At 39.7% G+C, this 13,169-nt stretch overlaps 1 protein-coding gene across 2 annotated transcripts in view; it reads right to left on the reverse strand.

Annotated features, from left to right (window-relative positions):
- Slc6a15 (solute carrier family 6 member 15) overlaps nucleotides 1-9,458 on the reverse strand; it is a 53,006-nt gene extending 43,548 nt beyond the window's left edge. The window contains exons 1-2 of one of the 2 annotated variants that reach the window (XM_037196786.1): nucleotides 9,367-9,458; nucleotides 8,575-8,737 (exon numbers count right to left, since the gene is read on the reverse strand). The gene's annotated coding sequence lies outside the window, so the exon portion shown is untranslated. Of the gene's footprint in view, nucleotides 1-8,574; nucleotides 8,945-9,366 lie in introns of those variants that run through there. The other variant, XM_028883518.1, reaches the window with a different exon arrangement.
- Between the last annotated feature and the right edge of the window lie 3,711 nt (nucleotides 9,459-13,169).

Below are 13,169 nucleotides of genomic sequence, written 5' to 3' on the forward strand. Positions count from 1 at the left end.
TTCCTCTCTAGCCAGAACCCTCTCTACCTGTACCCAAGACCATAGGCCCTTCCCATGCCACACTCCATCTTTTTCCCTAGCCAGATCTACCTCACATTCTTGGCTTGGACGGAGAGTGTCATCCTGTACACTAGCCCAGTGTCTTCTGTACACCTGACTTCATTCCATCCAACCTATTTCTAACCCCCTAGCCCCAACCCACACCAGCATCTTCTCTTCTTTCCCAACCTGCTTCATCCATAACAGACTCAGATCGAACTAAGAAAGCCTGCATACCTAGATCACATCACAAAAATACTAACAATAGGAAAGATCAAGCCAGTACTTTGTCTTTAAAACCTACCAGTCATGTAGAAATGTTTGCCAATAAGAATTACCCCAGGATACTAAAGTTTAAAAGAATAATTAAAAACTGTATCAAAGAACTCAAAGAAGACACAAACAACCGGTTCAGTGAAATCAAGGAGGAGATTAACTGAAATAAATGCTAGAGTGACGCCCAAGACAACACAAACAAAAGGCTAGTGGAATTGAGAAAGACAATCCAGGACTTGAGAACAGAATTCAGTAAGGATATGGAAACACTGAGAAGGAATCAAGCTGGAATGAAGATGGAATTGAAAAACCCTATAAGTCAGCTAAAAAAATGCAAAGGAAAGTCATGTAAATAGAAAAAAATCAAAACTTCCAGGACTCAAAGATAAAGTAGAAGATTAAGGAACATGAAAAATGTAAGGAAACACAGGAAAGTAACATACATAAAATGTGAGACACCGTGTAAAAACCAACCCTTTGAATTACAGGCATAGATGAAAGAGAAGAATCCCAAGTCACTACCGTAGACCAGATCTTCAACGAGATCTTGAAAGAGAACTTCCCAAACTAGGGAAAGACATACCCATACAGATAAAAGAAGCAAACAGAACACCAAATAGACAAGACTAGAAAAGAAAATCCTGATGATATATTATAGTTAAAACACTAGGTATACATGGCAAAGAAAATGTATTGAAAGCTACAAAAAAAATTTAAAAAGTTCATGCCACATAAAAAGGAAAACCCATGATAATAATAGTTTATTTCTCCAAACAAACTTTGAAAGCCTGCAGTAATGCTTTCTAAATCTGAAAGGACTATGGCAGTTAGCCTAAACTAACATACTCAGCAAAACTACATGCCATAATTGAGGAAAAAGGAAAAACTTTGCATCATGTAAACAGCCTAAAAAATTTATATCCAACATATTAAATATCAAGAAAAGCCAGGAAAAAATATTATGCACTAACAAAAAGAAAGGCTGAGGGGCCCCCAACTGGATCAGGCCCTCTGAATAGGTGAGACAGTCGATTGGCTTGATCTGTTTGGGAGGCAACTAGGCAGTGGTACCAGGTCCTGGGCTCGTTGCATGAGTTAGCTGTTTGAAACCTGGGACTTATGCAGGCTCAATCTGGGAGGAGGGGACTGGACCTGCCTGGACTGAGTCTATCAGGTCGATCCCAGTCCTCGGGGGGGAAACCTTGATCTGGAGAAGGTGGGAATGGGGGGTAGGCTGGGGGGAAGGGGAGGGGGGCAGGAAGGGAGAGAACAAGGGAATCTGTGGCTATTATGTAGAACTGAATAGTATTGTAAAATAAAAAAAAGGAAAAAAAAGAATGAGCATAACAGAGAGTCCATGGAAAGAAATAAAAAGCCGTAATTATTAAAACACAAAGTAATACAGAATACAAATAACACAAAAAATACATTATAAATAATAATAAGTAACATGAATTGGGCTAATACAAAAACAAATTCATGAATCAGTGGAATAGAACACTCTATCCAAAAAAAATGCACATGAATAAAATATGCCCAGAGAATTTTTGATAAAATACAAAGGTAATGCTGGTAGGAAAATAACAGCTATTTTAATAAGCTAATCTAGAAAAAAAGTCAACATCCTTAGTCAAAACTCCAACTCTGAATGAAATAAGCTTTAAACATTATACTAAAACTAACACAAAATGGTTTATAGACTTGAATATAAAGCATAAAACACATAACCAGGGAGTTTTTGAGAACTAGAGCTAAGAAAAGAGATCAAAACCAAGATCCATCAACACAAAAATTAGTAAGCTATGCTTCAAAATATGCTTTTCCACTATGAAGAGATATATTAAGAAGATGAAAACAAACAATAAAAAATAATCAACAGCCACAAACTGATGCAGACATCAATGGATTGTGTACCCACCCAAAAAGACACACCAACACAACCCCTGCACCTAAGGCTCAGGGGATATTGGCCAAGAGGGGGCTGAAAGGTTTATGAGCCAGAATACCAGGAAATCTGCTATGAGATCGTGTCTCCTAGAAATGACTGGGAAACTACATCCATGATATCTCAGCCATATGGCTGCCTAAACAAGACCTAAACAATGATATGCTAATTCAGAAGGGGAGAAATCTCTAGGGAGTCTGTCTCACCTTTAATCAAAGAACTACTGGCAAATAATGACTGCTGAGAGAGGAAAACTTAGCCTCTACATGGGATGTGCCCCCTCATTAGTTATCTAATGCAAACAGATGAGTCCTGAAAGGATATACACACAAGACACAATAAATGAACTCAAAGGACTGTATTTATATATTTATGCATATACATATAACAATAATAATTAAAAGAAGGCCATCAATTTAGGAGGAGGTGAAGAGGAAACATGGGAGGGTTGAGAGTAAGACGGAAGGGGAAAATAATGTATTTATATTATTTCATTTCTCAATTTAATTAAGAAAAGAAAGGAGAGAAACAAGCTGAATACTAAGAAAAGGTGTTGATTGTTTAACTAAGGGGTAAAGCACTTGCCTAACAAAAAGAAGGCCTTGAATTTGGTCCCTACTGGAGAAAATGTTTGAAGATCACACAATGAGCAAAAGTCTCACACTATGGGTATATAAATGGTCCTTGAACTCATCCATTAAAAATACAAAGTACAAGCAAGGAGGTGGTGGCGCATGCCTTTAATCCCAGCACTTGGGAGGCAGAGGCAGGTGGATCTCTGTGAGTTCGAGGCTAACCTGTTCTACAAAGCAAGTTTCAGGATAGTCAGGACTGTTACACAAAGAATACCTGTTCTGCCCCTACACACACACACACACACACACACACACACACACACACAGAATGAATAAGTAAATAAATAAATAAAACTATAAAGTACAAATTGAGGGAAGAACCTAGTGGAACAGTCTACTGAATGTTATGTGGATGACAAACACTTGAGATAAGATGTAGCATGAATCTTAAAAATTCTTATTAATAAAATTAAACCTGAGGCCAAGTATTGGGGTGAACACTGGAAGATCAGAGAGACAGAACAAGCCACAGTTAACCTCACCTGGCCAACTTCACAGCTGATCTTGTTTCCTCAGACTGGAAGCCTCTGTGTCCTCATATCCAAATGGTTCTCAACTGAACTGTGCTGCTCAAAACCTAAAAGCTTAACCAGCCAAATGCTTCTAGTTTCTGATCCTCATGCCTTATATACCCTTTTGCTTTCTACCACCACTCCCTGGGATTAAAGGCATGTGTCACCATGCCTGGCCGATTCCAATGTGGCCTTGAACTCACCGAAATCCAGAGGGATTTCTACCTCTGGAGTGCTAGGATTAAAGGTGTAAGTGCCACCATTTTCTAGTCTTTGTATCTAGTGGCTGTTCTGTCTCTGACCCCAGATAAGTTTATTAGGGTATACAATATTTTGGGGAACACAATACCACCACAATAAGATTAATATTAATATTAATTAGGGAAACAAAGCCACAATGAAATGACACTACATACCCCTCAGAATGTCTAACATCTCCTGAGGATGAATCAAAAGTGGACCACTCATTTATCTTTGAGGAGAATGTAAACTATGGCCCCTACTCCAGAAAACAGTTAAGGAGTTTCTCTTATGGAAACTGCTTTAACATTGAGTACAGGATTACTATATTACTTAGCAATTACATCCCTAAACACATGTCCCAGATAAATGCAAAGGTATATTTTGTAAAAACTTGTGCAGTAATCTCCCTAGCAACTTCCCTCACAATAGATCAAGATTGGAAATAACCCAGATGCCATCCTGTGGGTGAATGCTTAAACTCTGATACAACCATGCCATGGAGCAACCTACTGAAACACATTAAAAAACAAACAACAACAACAACAAAAAACTGAGTGAGAATGAAGATGACTAGGCATGTGAAAAGGCTACCTGTTTACTGCATGGTTCTATTTCCTAACATTCTTGAAATGGAATGAAATGGAATGAAATGGCTTTGGTCATGAACAGGAGGCCCAGGTATTTTCTGCATGCTGGGATGGTTCTGTACTGTGATTAAAGCAAAGTCAATGTTTTGAGAACGATTTTATAGGATAGTCTGTAAAAGACATTAACAGTAGCAAGAAAGTTGTTTTTTTTTTTTTAAACTCATAAACAAGTGCTCTCATTGCTTAACAACTACACGTGATTTTGTAAATATCTCATAACTAAAGTTAAAATCTTTCATGCATTCACTGATTTTTTTAAAAAGTGCTGTTTGTTTGTTTGTTTGTTTTTATGTCTCTATATACCCAGCTAAATTTAGCAATTTAACTAAATCTACTCTAAATGAAACCATGAAGGAGATGGCTAACAAATTACATCTTAAGTTTTCTCTCATACAATTTTATTGTAAAAAATATTTAGCCTTATGGGCTGTTCCCCAACCTTTACCATATGTTTTGTTGTGTCCTTGTTTAGCTCACATTTAGGCAGCCATGTAGGTTAGATTTTATGGCTGCAGCTTCTGACATTACTAGGAGACACAGGCTCACAGCAAACTACCTATCATCTGGCTCTTTCAAATTTTTTTTGCCCCTTCTTCCTCAAAGTTCTCTGAGTCCTACGTAGGAAAGTATAGATTTATCCACTAGGACTGGGCACCACAGCTTTGAATTTTTATTTATTGTGGTTTTAATTAATGTTCTTTTTTGCAAAGAGGAGGCAGGGAAGCCTGACTCCTACAGAAAAAAAAAAAAAAAAGAAAAAAGAAAAAAAAAACAAAAACTACAAGCAATGAGAAATGCTGAGAATGGAACAAAAGAAATAGTCTTACCCAGGGAGATCTCATCAGTTGGTTACCAATACCAAATGGTGAACCTTGAAAACATACATGCAAGTAACATTGTGTCGACTGATATGGATGTATATGACAACACTCAATGGAAAAAAAATAAGGCCATGAATGTGAAAGACAGCAAAGCAGTCTGTATGGGAGGGTTTGGAGGAAGTAAAGGAAGGGGGAAATGTAATTATTATTTCAAAAAATAAAACAAATAATGAAAAATTATTGAAAGAGTAAATTCCTTACAAATTTGAAAACAACAGTAAAATGCCTAAATACTCTTTGACTTTTATACTTCCTTAACTTGATTATATGGATGCCCTGAATACTACTCTATCATGGGCTCTTATTTGATCCTTGCACTTTTACAATGTTTTCTTCCCTAACCTATTTCTTTTCATACAACTTTTAATTCCAATTCTGCATTTCTTTTGCTTTTGATGTTAAAAATCAACACTTTTGTTCTTAACATACTAGACTTATTTTAATAGCCTTACAATATTCCTGGTGTTTATACTCTATATGCATACGTTGTATCTTAGTAGAGAATCCCAATAATTGTCTTGCATATCTTGCATTTATGAATCTACAGAATAAATTCCTGGTGGTGAAACTTATGGATCAAAAGTACTGTTGCAATTCTGATAAGAATTACCAGTTGTTCTTTATAAAGCTCTCTCAATTTCCATAACCACACACACCATCTGAGAGCGATTGTGCCTTCTTCCATTCACTGAGTCATCTTTGTGATCTTTTCCAGTCTGATGCATGAGAAAGCTTCCATGATGAGCATTCTACTCAGAGATTACATTCAGTCACGCTCAGAGGACATTGCTGAGGATTAATCTCAAAAGAAATGAAGTAACCTGGCCATCAAGGCTGAAACATTTCTCTCTTTCCTGTTATCTAGTAATAATGTTTATTTATTCTAACTATTCTGCATCCCTATCTTTAGGGTTTGTAATTCTCAGAGAAAATGATAATGACTGATCACAGCTGACATTTTAGCATAAGAAGTTTATGCAGAATTACTAAATACCAGCAAAAGAGTAATGTTGTTAATAAACCAAGACTGAATCGAAAGATTCTGGCTATAGAAAACTGGATGTCTTCCACGAATCGCACTATGCCTATGGATTTTTGTTAATAATGCCATCTGCTCAGAAATCACTTCAAAGTCAAGTCTGCATATTAATATATTATTATATCCGATCATGCATATGTAGTGGTAAAGAATTAACATAATCTTCAGCAAAAAAGTTGAGTGATAAAAGAAGAAGCAAAAGAAAAAAACCTGAAGTTTGTAATAACCACTGGGGTCTCTTTCAGTTTTGCCATTCTAAAAGAGTAATGTTTTTAAACTGACTGCATATAACTCCAGAGTTTAAAGAAACATTAAAGCATCTCCTATTTTGTACATTTTTAAGACAGAGAAACATTTTTAACATGCACATGATAACACTGGGTAAGTGTATGATTGTAATCATAAGGCTCATTGACTTATTTTTAGATATTTCAATAATTTATAGAAAGATATCCTGCTTACCTCCAAAAAGCTAGATCACCTACTTTTAAAACTCCATATTTATTGTTAATTAGATGACAAAACACTTTTCCAAAAAATATGTATTGGAATTTTACCATGATTCTTTAACTAGAAATGTGCAGTAATATATTTTTAAGTAATAAACATGGAGACACTAACTTCCTTTCAAATATTGTTAATTCTTATCTCCTAGCAACACACAAGGAATGCACTTAGGGCTCACTTGGAGAAAAATGGTCAGTTAATTTAATTTTAAATTTGGTAGGATAATACAACCTCATCCGAGTTAATGTGAGAGGAATATACATACTGTTTATGAACAAACAAGAAATCTCGTTCCATCAGTATTTTATAAAGTGCCCAAAGAACTTCAGGCTAAGAAAGTTGAGAAAGATGCAATTAGGTCTTATTTAATAAGACGTAATTTAGAAATGAGACATTCAGGCTTTGAAGCTTGGATGTAACTGCTCTGATTTTGGCTTTCCAGAAAGGCAACCAAGCACTGGCAGTCATAAAATACCCTTTACAGAAAAGACTAAGAGAAGCCTAAATGGGGCACCCAAAGCAAAGCCTTCATCTCCCCCCACCCCTAACCCCCAATCATTCTCAGGTCTGCAAGGAAGAACTCAGACCTAGGAATGGGTATACCTTTAAGACCTGCAGAGACTGGGAGGGTGGACCAGAGGCAATGGCTGCAGTCTTATTTGCATAAGCACCCAAACACTTACTACGTCACCACGCTGGCCTCTAGGCCCCGCCCAGTCTTACTCCAACCTCTCTCCACTAGGGTGGAGGATGAAAGGGAAAGAGAGAAGCCAGATTTGCTGTGTTAACAAGCACATTCAATGCCATTTCTCAGCTCACTGGAAGAAAAAAAATCCTCCCATGGAGCCTTTGAAAGCGAGCCGGTCTCTCTTGCCACCCCCACCCCCCAACACACACCGCTACCCCCACCAAGTACCCCTATGGGATCCGGATTCATTCCTTTGCTTAAGGCTGGTGCATAAGTTAGGAATGTATGGCTTTCGCTCCAGTGTACAACATTCCTATATTCAAATCTTTCTGCGCTGTCACACACAGACGAGTCGAGTGGATGGATGAACTACGTAGAAGGCGTAAGGGCAATCCCCTCCAGCCGGCTGTTCCTTAAGATCCCAGTGCCACCATCCTTTCCGCAACCCTTTCTGCCACCCTGTCCAATTCCCGGATGCGCAGAGACGCCCAAAGCTGTGCTTTTCTTCAGCAGCCACGTGCTGAGTGTATGCCTAAAGACCGGTTTTCGGACAGCCCGTCACAGGATGCCTCAAGCGAGAGAGAATCGAATCCGGGTCACGAATACACTGCCCTGATAGACTGTGCTGCTGTGGCAAAGGATCCACAAACCCTCAGGAAAGGAGGCAAGCGTCTCTCCTGCCTCACCTCCCACCCTTATGAGGATGGGATTCCCATTTACTTTAGGAGTGCATCTCTGCCCTGGCACCAACTTTCCTCTCGGACCTCCGCTGGTGTCAAACCCTGCCCTGCAACCTCCAACTTGATTTGGAAGGGAGCCGGTCTCCTCGGATGCTCTAGGCAGTTTCCACCTAGGTTATGAAGGATGGAGGCACGTTTTGACCCACGTGCTTCTCCCCACAAGTACTGCCTCGGACCCGCACCACCCGAACCCCAGTTCTCACAAGTGCAGGACGCAGAGCCAGAGGGTATCCTCAGAAACCAGCTTCACCCTTCCACGTTTTCCCGTTGCCCTTCCTCCTCCCATCCCAGGATCCTGTCTGAGTCTTTCTGGAGCTCCATCCGTGCATCCCGCTGTCCTTCCTGGCGCCTGACTCCAGGGTAGCTGATAGAGAGCCCCACCCTACCCACCGCGGTACCCCAGCACCGGAGCGTGACATTACCTCTGGTGCTTCTTGACCCAGCACCTCTTACTGTTTCCACCTTCCTAGGTCGAGAAAGGGTCGGATCCAGGTGATGGTGGCAGAGGCCTCAGAGGAGCTGTCTGGAGAGCAGAAAAAGCTGTCCAAGGGCAGGCTTGATTTCGGGGAGTCGCTGTCCTGCAGCCTGGCACCAAGAGACTCGTGAGCGCCTGTGTCTGCCAGAGAAATGGCACCGGATGCTGGTGCGCGGTTCCCGGGGCTCCTGTGCTTGTGTGCGTGAGTGTGTTTTGGTGTATGTGCGTGTGTGTGTGTGTGTATATGTGTGTGTGCGCGCGCGAGCGAGCGTGTATGTGTGTGAGCGTGTGTGTGTGCGTGTGTGTGTATGTGTGTGTCTGTGTCTGTGTGTGTGTGTCTGTGTGTGTGTGTGTGTGTGTGTGTGTGTATGAGTGAGGGTGTGACGGAGGCTCCCACGTGCCCAGCCCGCCTGTGCTGCGGGCCCCCGACAGGCTGCGGGGGAGAGGAGGTGGTTGCGGGCGGGGACCTGGCGCCAAGGATCGAGCCAGGTCTGCAGGCTGGGAGCCGCCTCTCCTCCCCACCACCCCATGACGCAGAGGCCACTGCGGCTGCCCGCTGCGTCCTCCCGGCGCGCAGGGCTAGGCCGCCGGGATGCTAGGTGGATCTGGGGAAGCCCCACGTAAAGCCAACAAAACAGATTACCCCTCCCCTCTTCCTCCCCTACCCCCCACCCCCTGAGCCGTTCTAACATCTGTCTTCTCACCCACTCTGCTGAAAGGATGGACACTAGTTGCCTACCCGGTCTTTGTCTCTGGGAGGACAGTTGCAGGGATCCTGCTCTCCGACTCCCCTAGAATCAGTAAGGAGGGAGTCTAGAGATGAGGGATTCTGGGCTTTCTCCCCATGCCACCATTTACATATTTTGTGGGGGGGGGGAAGCTCTTGCAGCTTTGCATCTCAGCTGAATACTCAGCCTCAAGGATTCTGATTAGGTTGTGCCAAGTTAAAGTGGTTTTAAGAGAGCTGGACCGCACTCTAGGTTTGCGTCCACGGATTAGATTCTTTTTTTCAAGAGGGGTGTCCACCAGCTGAAGTCTGACTTACCTCTTGCGATATTCGAAGCATCCTTTCAATTAGGCCACGTGGAGAATTCCTAAAATAAATATATATCGATAAACACGGAGTTTTGCCTCCTTTGTAGAATCTCTGAACAGTTCCTAAACATATTACCTAGGCTTTAAGTGAATGGTCGTTGAAACTTCAAATTTTTGAAAGAAATTTGAAAAGAAAAAAAAAAAAAATGACCCTAGAATGTATTACTGAAGAATGGCTTTCGTTCTTTAGCGAGGTACATTTCTTTATTTCTACATGATTAATATTATTAGTAGGAATGGCTGTGCCCATGTAGGCCTTGCAAAGATCTTTTTGGTTTTGATTGCTTGTATCCAATTAAGGCTGACTTTGGTAGTAAAGTCACTATTAGATAGGCTTTCACAAAGTGAGAAATCTTGGGGATTTCTTGGAGAGAAATCACAAGACCTGAATTTCAGATCAGAACACTGCCACTAATCCCTTTAAAGGAACCATAAGTGCTTACCCCATCAGCCTCTCTTCAACCTCACCTTTAAAAATATATACTAAACCAAGGGCAGTGGTGCCATATGCCTTTAAACCTAGCACTTGGGAGGCAGAGTCAGGCAGATCTCTGAGTCTGAGGCCAGCCTGATCTACAAAGCGAGTTCCAGGACAGCTAGGACTTTTACCTGTCTCCAAAAATTAAAAAATTACCCTGTCTCCAAAATTTAAAAAAAAAAAAAATTAAATGTGAAAGTTTGTCTCTAGGAGACTCCCTCATCTGTTAGTGTTGATGCTTTTCAGGAGAAAAAAAAAAAAAGGAAAAATTGAAAACATCTACAAGGAGCTTCTTACTGAAGATTTTAGATAATAATGTGGGTTTTTTTTTCCCTCACATACTGATGACAGGCAAATGTTTACATAGACTTATACATTGCTCTAAATGTTAAAACAGAAATCTTAATAGTCTAGGAAAAGAACTTCAGAAAATGGATAGTACTATCCTCTAAAATCAAGATTAGGTTTATCTGTGAGAGAAAAGTGACAGATTTGTTCCCGTGAATATTTTCCTTGAAACTAGTGCTTACTTAAAGTCCATGTTCCTGATACTATTCCAGTGATAATCAAACTCTTCTTTAAATGCATGGAACAAGCTACTTGTCACAAAATATAATGATGTCCCTAATAATGACTGATATTTCATGTCCAAAAGGAAAAATTGAGAAAACAACTGAAATACTGAACTTATCGCTAGGGACCTAGGGGTTTTATCTTATTTTCCTTAATCTCTTCAACTAGTTAGTATAGCGAATTTTCCTAATTCAGAGAATTGAGAAAGATGACACTCAGAAAAAAAAAAAAAAAAAACTTCAAAACTTACAGAACTAGTTAAAAATTAAGCTTAGACCCGCTGTCTTCTGTAGATCTGGCCCCAGTACCAGCTTTGAAAGAGTTTGTAAGATTGTGTTAATTTACAGATTTCTTTAATGAGAGGAAAGGGAAAAAATTAACAAGAGTTAGTCACCTAGAAAACAAGGAGTGGACTAGGGTTAGAAAGGTTGTCCTGAGCACAGGGAACTCCAGTCACAGGTAAAATGTATTTACATTTTCATTTTAACGATATTGCTTCCAAAATTTACAGCACAATTCGCTAATATCTGTCATGCTAGCAATTCGAACTTCATCATGCTGTACAAAATGACCACATGGTGTTGATGTGGAGGAGGGGACGGTACCCCGACAGAGAACAGAAGCCACTGGAAGATTATGTCAAAGCAAGTAAAGAAAGGTTAGTCTTTCGGGCCATACTATTGAAAACAGTAGCAAGTATCAAATCTATGATCAATGTATTTACACCCCATGAAATCATTTATAAATCATTTATTTAATACTCCTACACTAGCCTGTGAGTGATTTATAAGCACTCTTATAATTTCAATTTTAATGCTTATGATTTATAACGGCATTTTTCCTATGTGTTGATGTTTATGATATAAATTCTGTTTTTTGAGTTTTTGAGTTGTATTTTGTACCCTGACACATGTTTATTCTTTTTCATTAGATCAGGCATATTGGCTTCAAAGGAATATATTCATTTATATATATATATATATATATATATGGAGAGAGAGAGAGAGAGAGAGAGAGAGAGAGAGAGGTCTCAGTGGATATAAGCACTCACTGCACTGAACATGAGGACCAGAGTTTTTATCCAATCACCCACATAAAAAAGGAGCCAGCATTGTTGGAAGCAGGGGGATGCAAAGACAGGAGATCACTGGACCTTGCTGGCTGCAAGACTAACTCTAGGTCCAGTGAGAAATCCTGTCTCAGAGGGGCAAAAGCTGAGGGTAATGGAACAGGGAATCTGACATCTGGCTCCTATGATTACAGGCACCTGAGCTATACAAACATATACATATATACATAGACCCACACACATGAAAGAAAAAAGTTTGCTCTTTATTTACTAGGTTCAGTTTTGTGCATTTTAAATCTTTGAATATGCAACCTTCACTTACAAAGTCTCATGTGACTGCATAATCTTCTCCCAATCTGAATTTTAAAAAGAAAATATGTGGTTCCTTCTCATTTCATAGTTGGTTTGCATTTGACCTCTACACTTTCCAGGAAAAAGGTTGGCTGCGTTTAATCATATGTGTTCTTACATCTGAGCTAATGTGTTTCTAAAGAGGATTCAGAGTTCCTTAATAATCAAATAGATTAGAAGAAACTCCCATAACAAAAGTCATTATTAACAGAAAAGAGATGAAAAAAACATTTAAATTTAAATAGTTAAAAATATAATGTAATAGGCTGACAGAACTGCATACAATACAAACACACACACACACACAGGATGGAAGACTGACTTTTTGGTATAAAACACCTTCATCAGTGCTATAGTTACTTTGGATTTTAAAAACCAGAGCCTTTGAGTCATGGAGAGAATATTTGAGATTTTGATAAGTAATAAGAATGTCAATTAGCAGAAGATCAGATCAAGATTTGTCAGGACCCAAAGGTGAAAGAAGGCCATCATTTCTGACCCTAGCCTCCCAGTTTTACCTTATTAATGGCCTCCGTCTCACAGCATTATAGAAGTGGTAAACTCACAGGCCCCTGTTTTACTAGGCCATACATTGGATTTAGTTCTGGGGAGTTCGGAACTTTTGTCACTCTGGTATACATTCAGTCAGAATGTTTATGGTTTTGTACAGATTGTAACTTGCTACTTCTGCCAATTACACAAATCCAGTGTTGGTGTGAAAGGAAACATGAGTAAGGAAACCTCCTCCTGTGTGTAACACAGACCACATTCAGCAGTAAATACTTAGTTTATTTGCTATGAAGTTATTTTTGATTCTGATCTAGTGTACAGACGAGCTGAAAATAGATTTATTTAGGGGAATTTCTTGCATTTTCCAAATGTCTTCTATGCCCCAATCTTACAACCATATTTCTTTATCAATGATTTTGGAGCTTCTTTTAGGACCCAGCAACCAGGGGCATCATCGGCTGATTAT

Source organism: Peromyscus leucopus, chromosome 18 (genome assembly GCF_004664715.2).
Source record: "Peromyscus leucopus breed LL Stock chromosome 18, UCI_PerLeu_2.1, whole genome shotgun sequence".
Taxonomy (NCBI): domain Eukaryota; kingdom Metazoa; phylum Chordata; class Mammalia; order Rodentia; family Cricetidae; genus Peromyscus; species Peromyscus leucopus.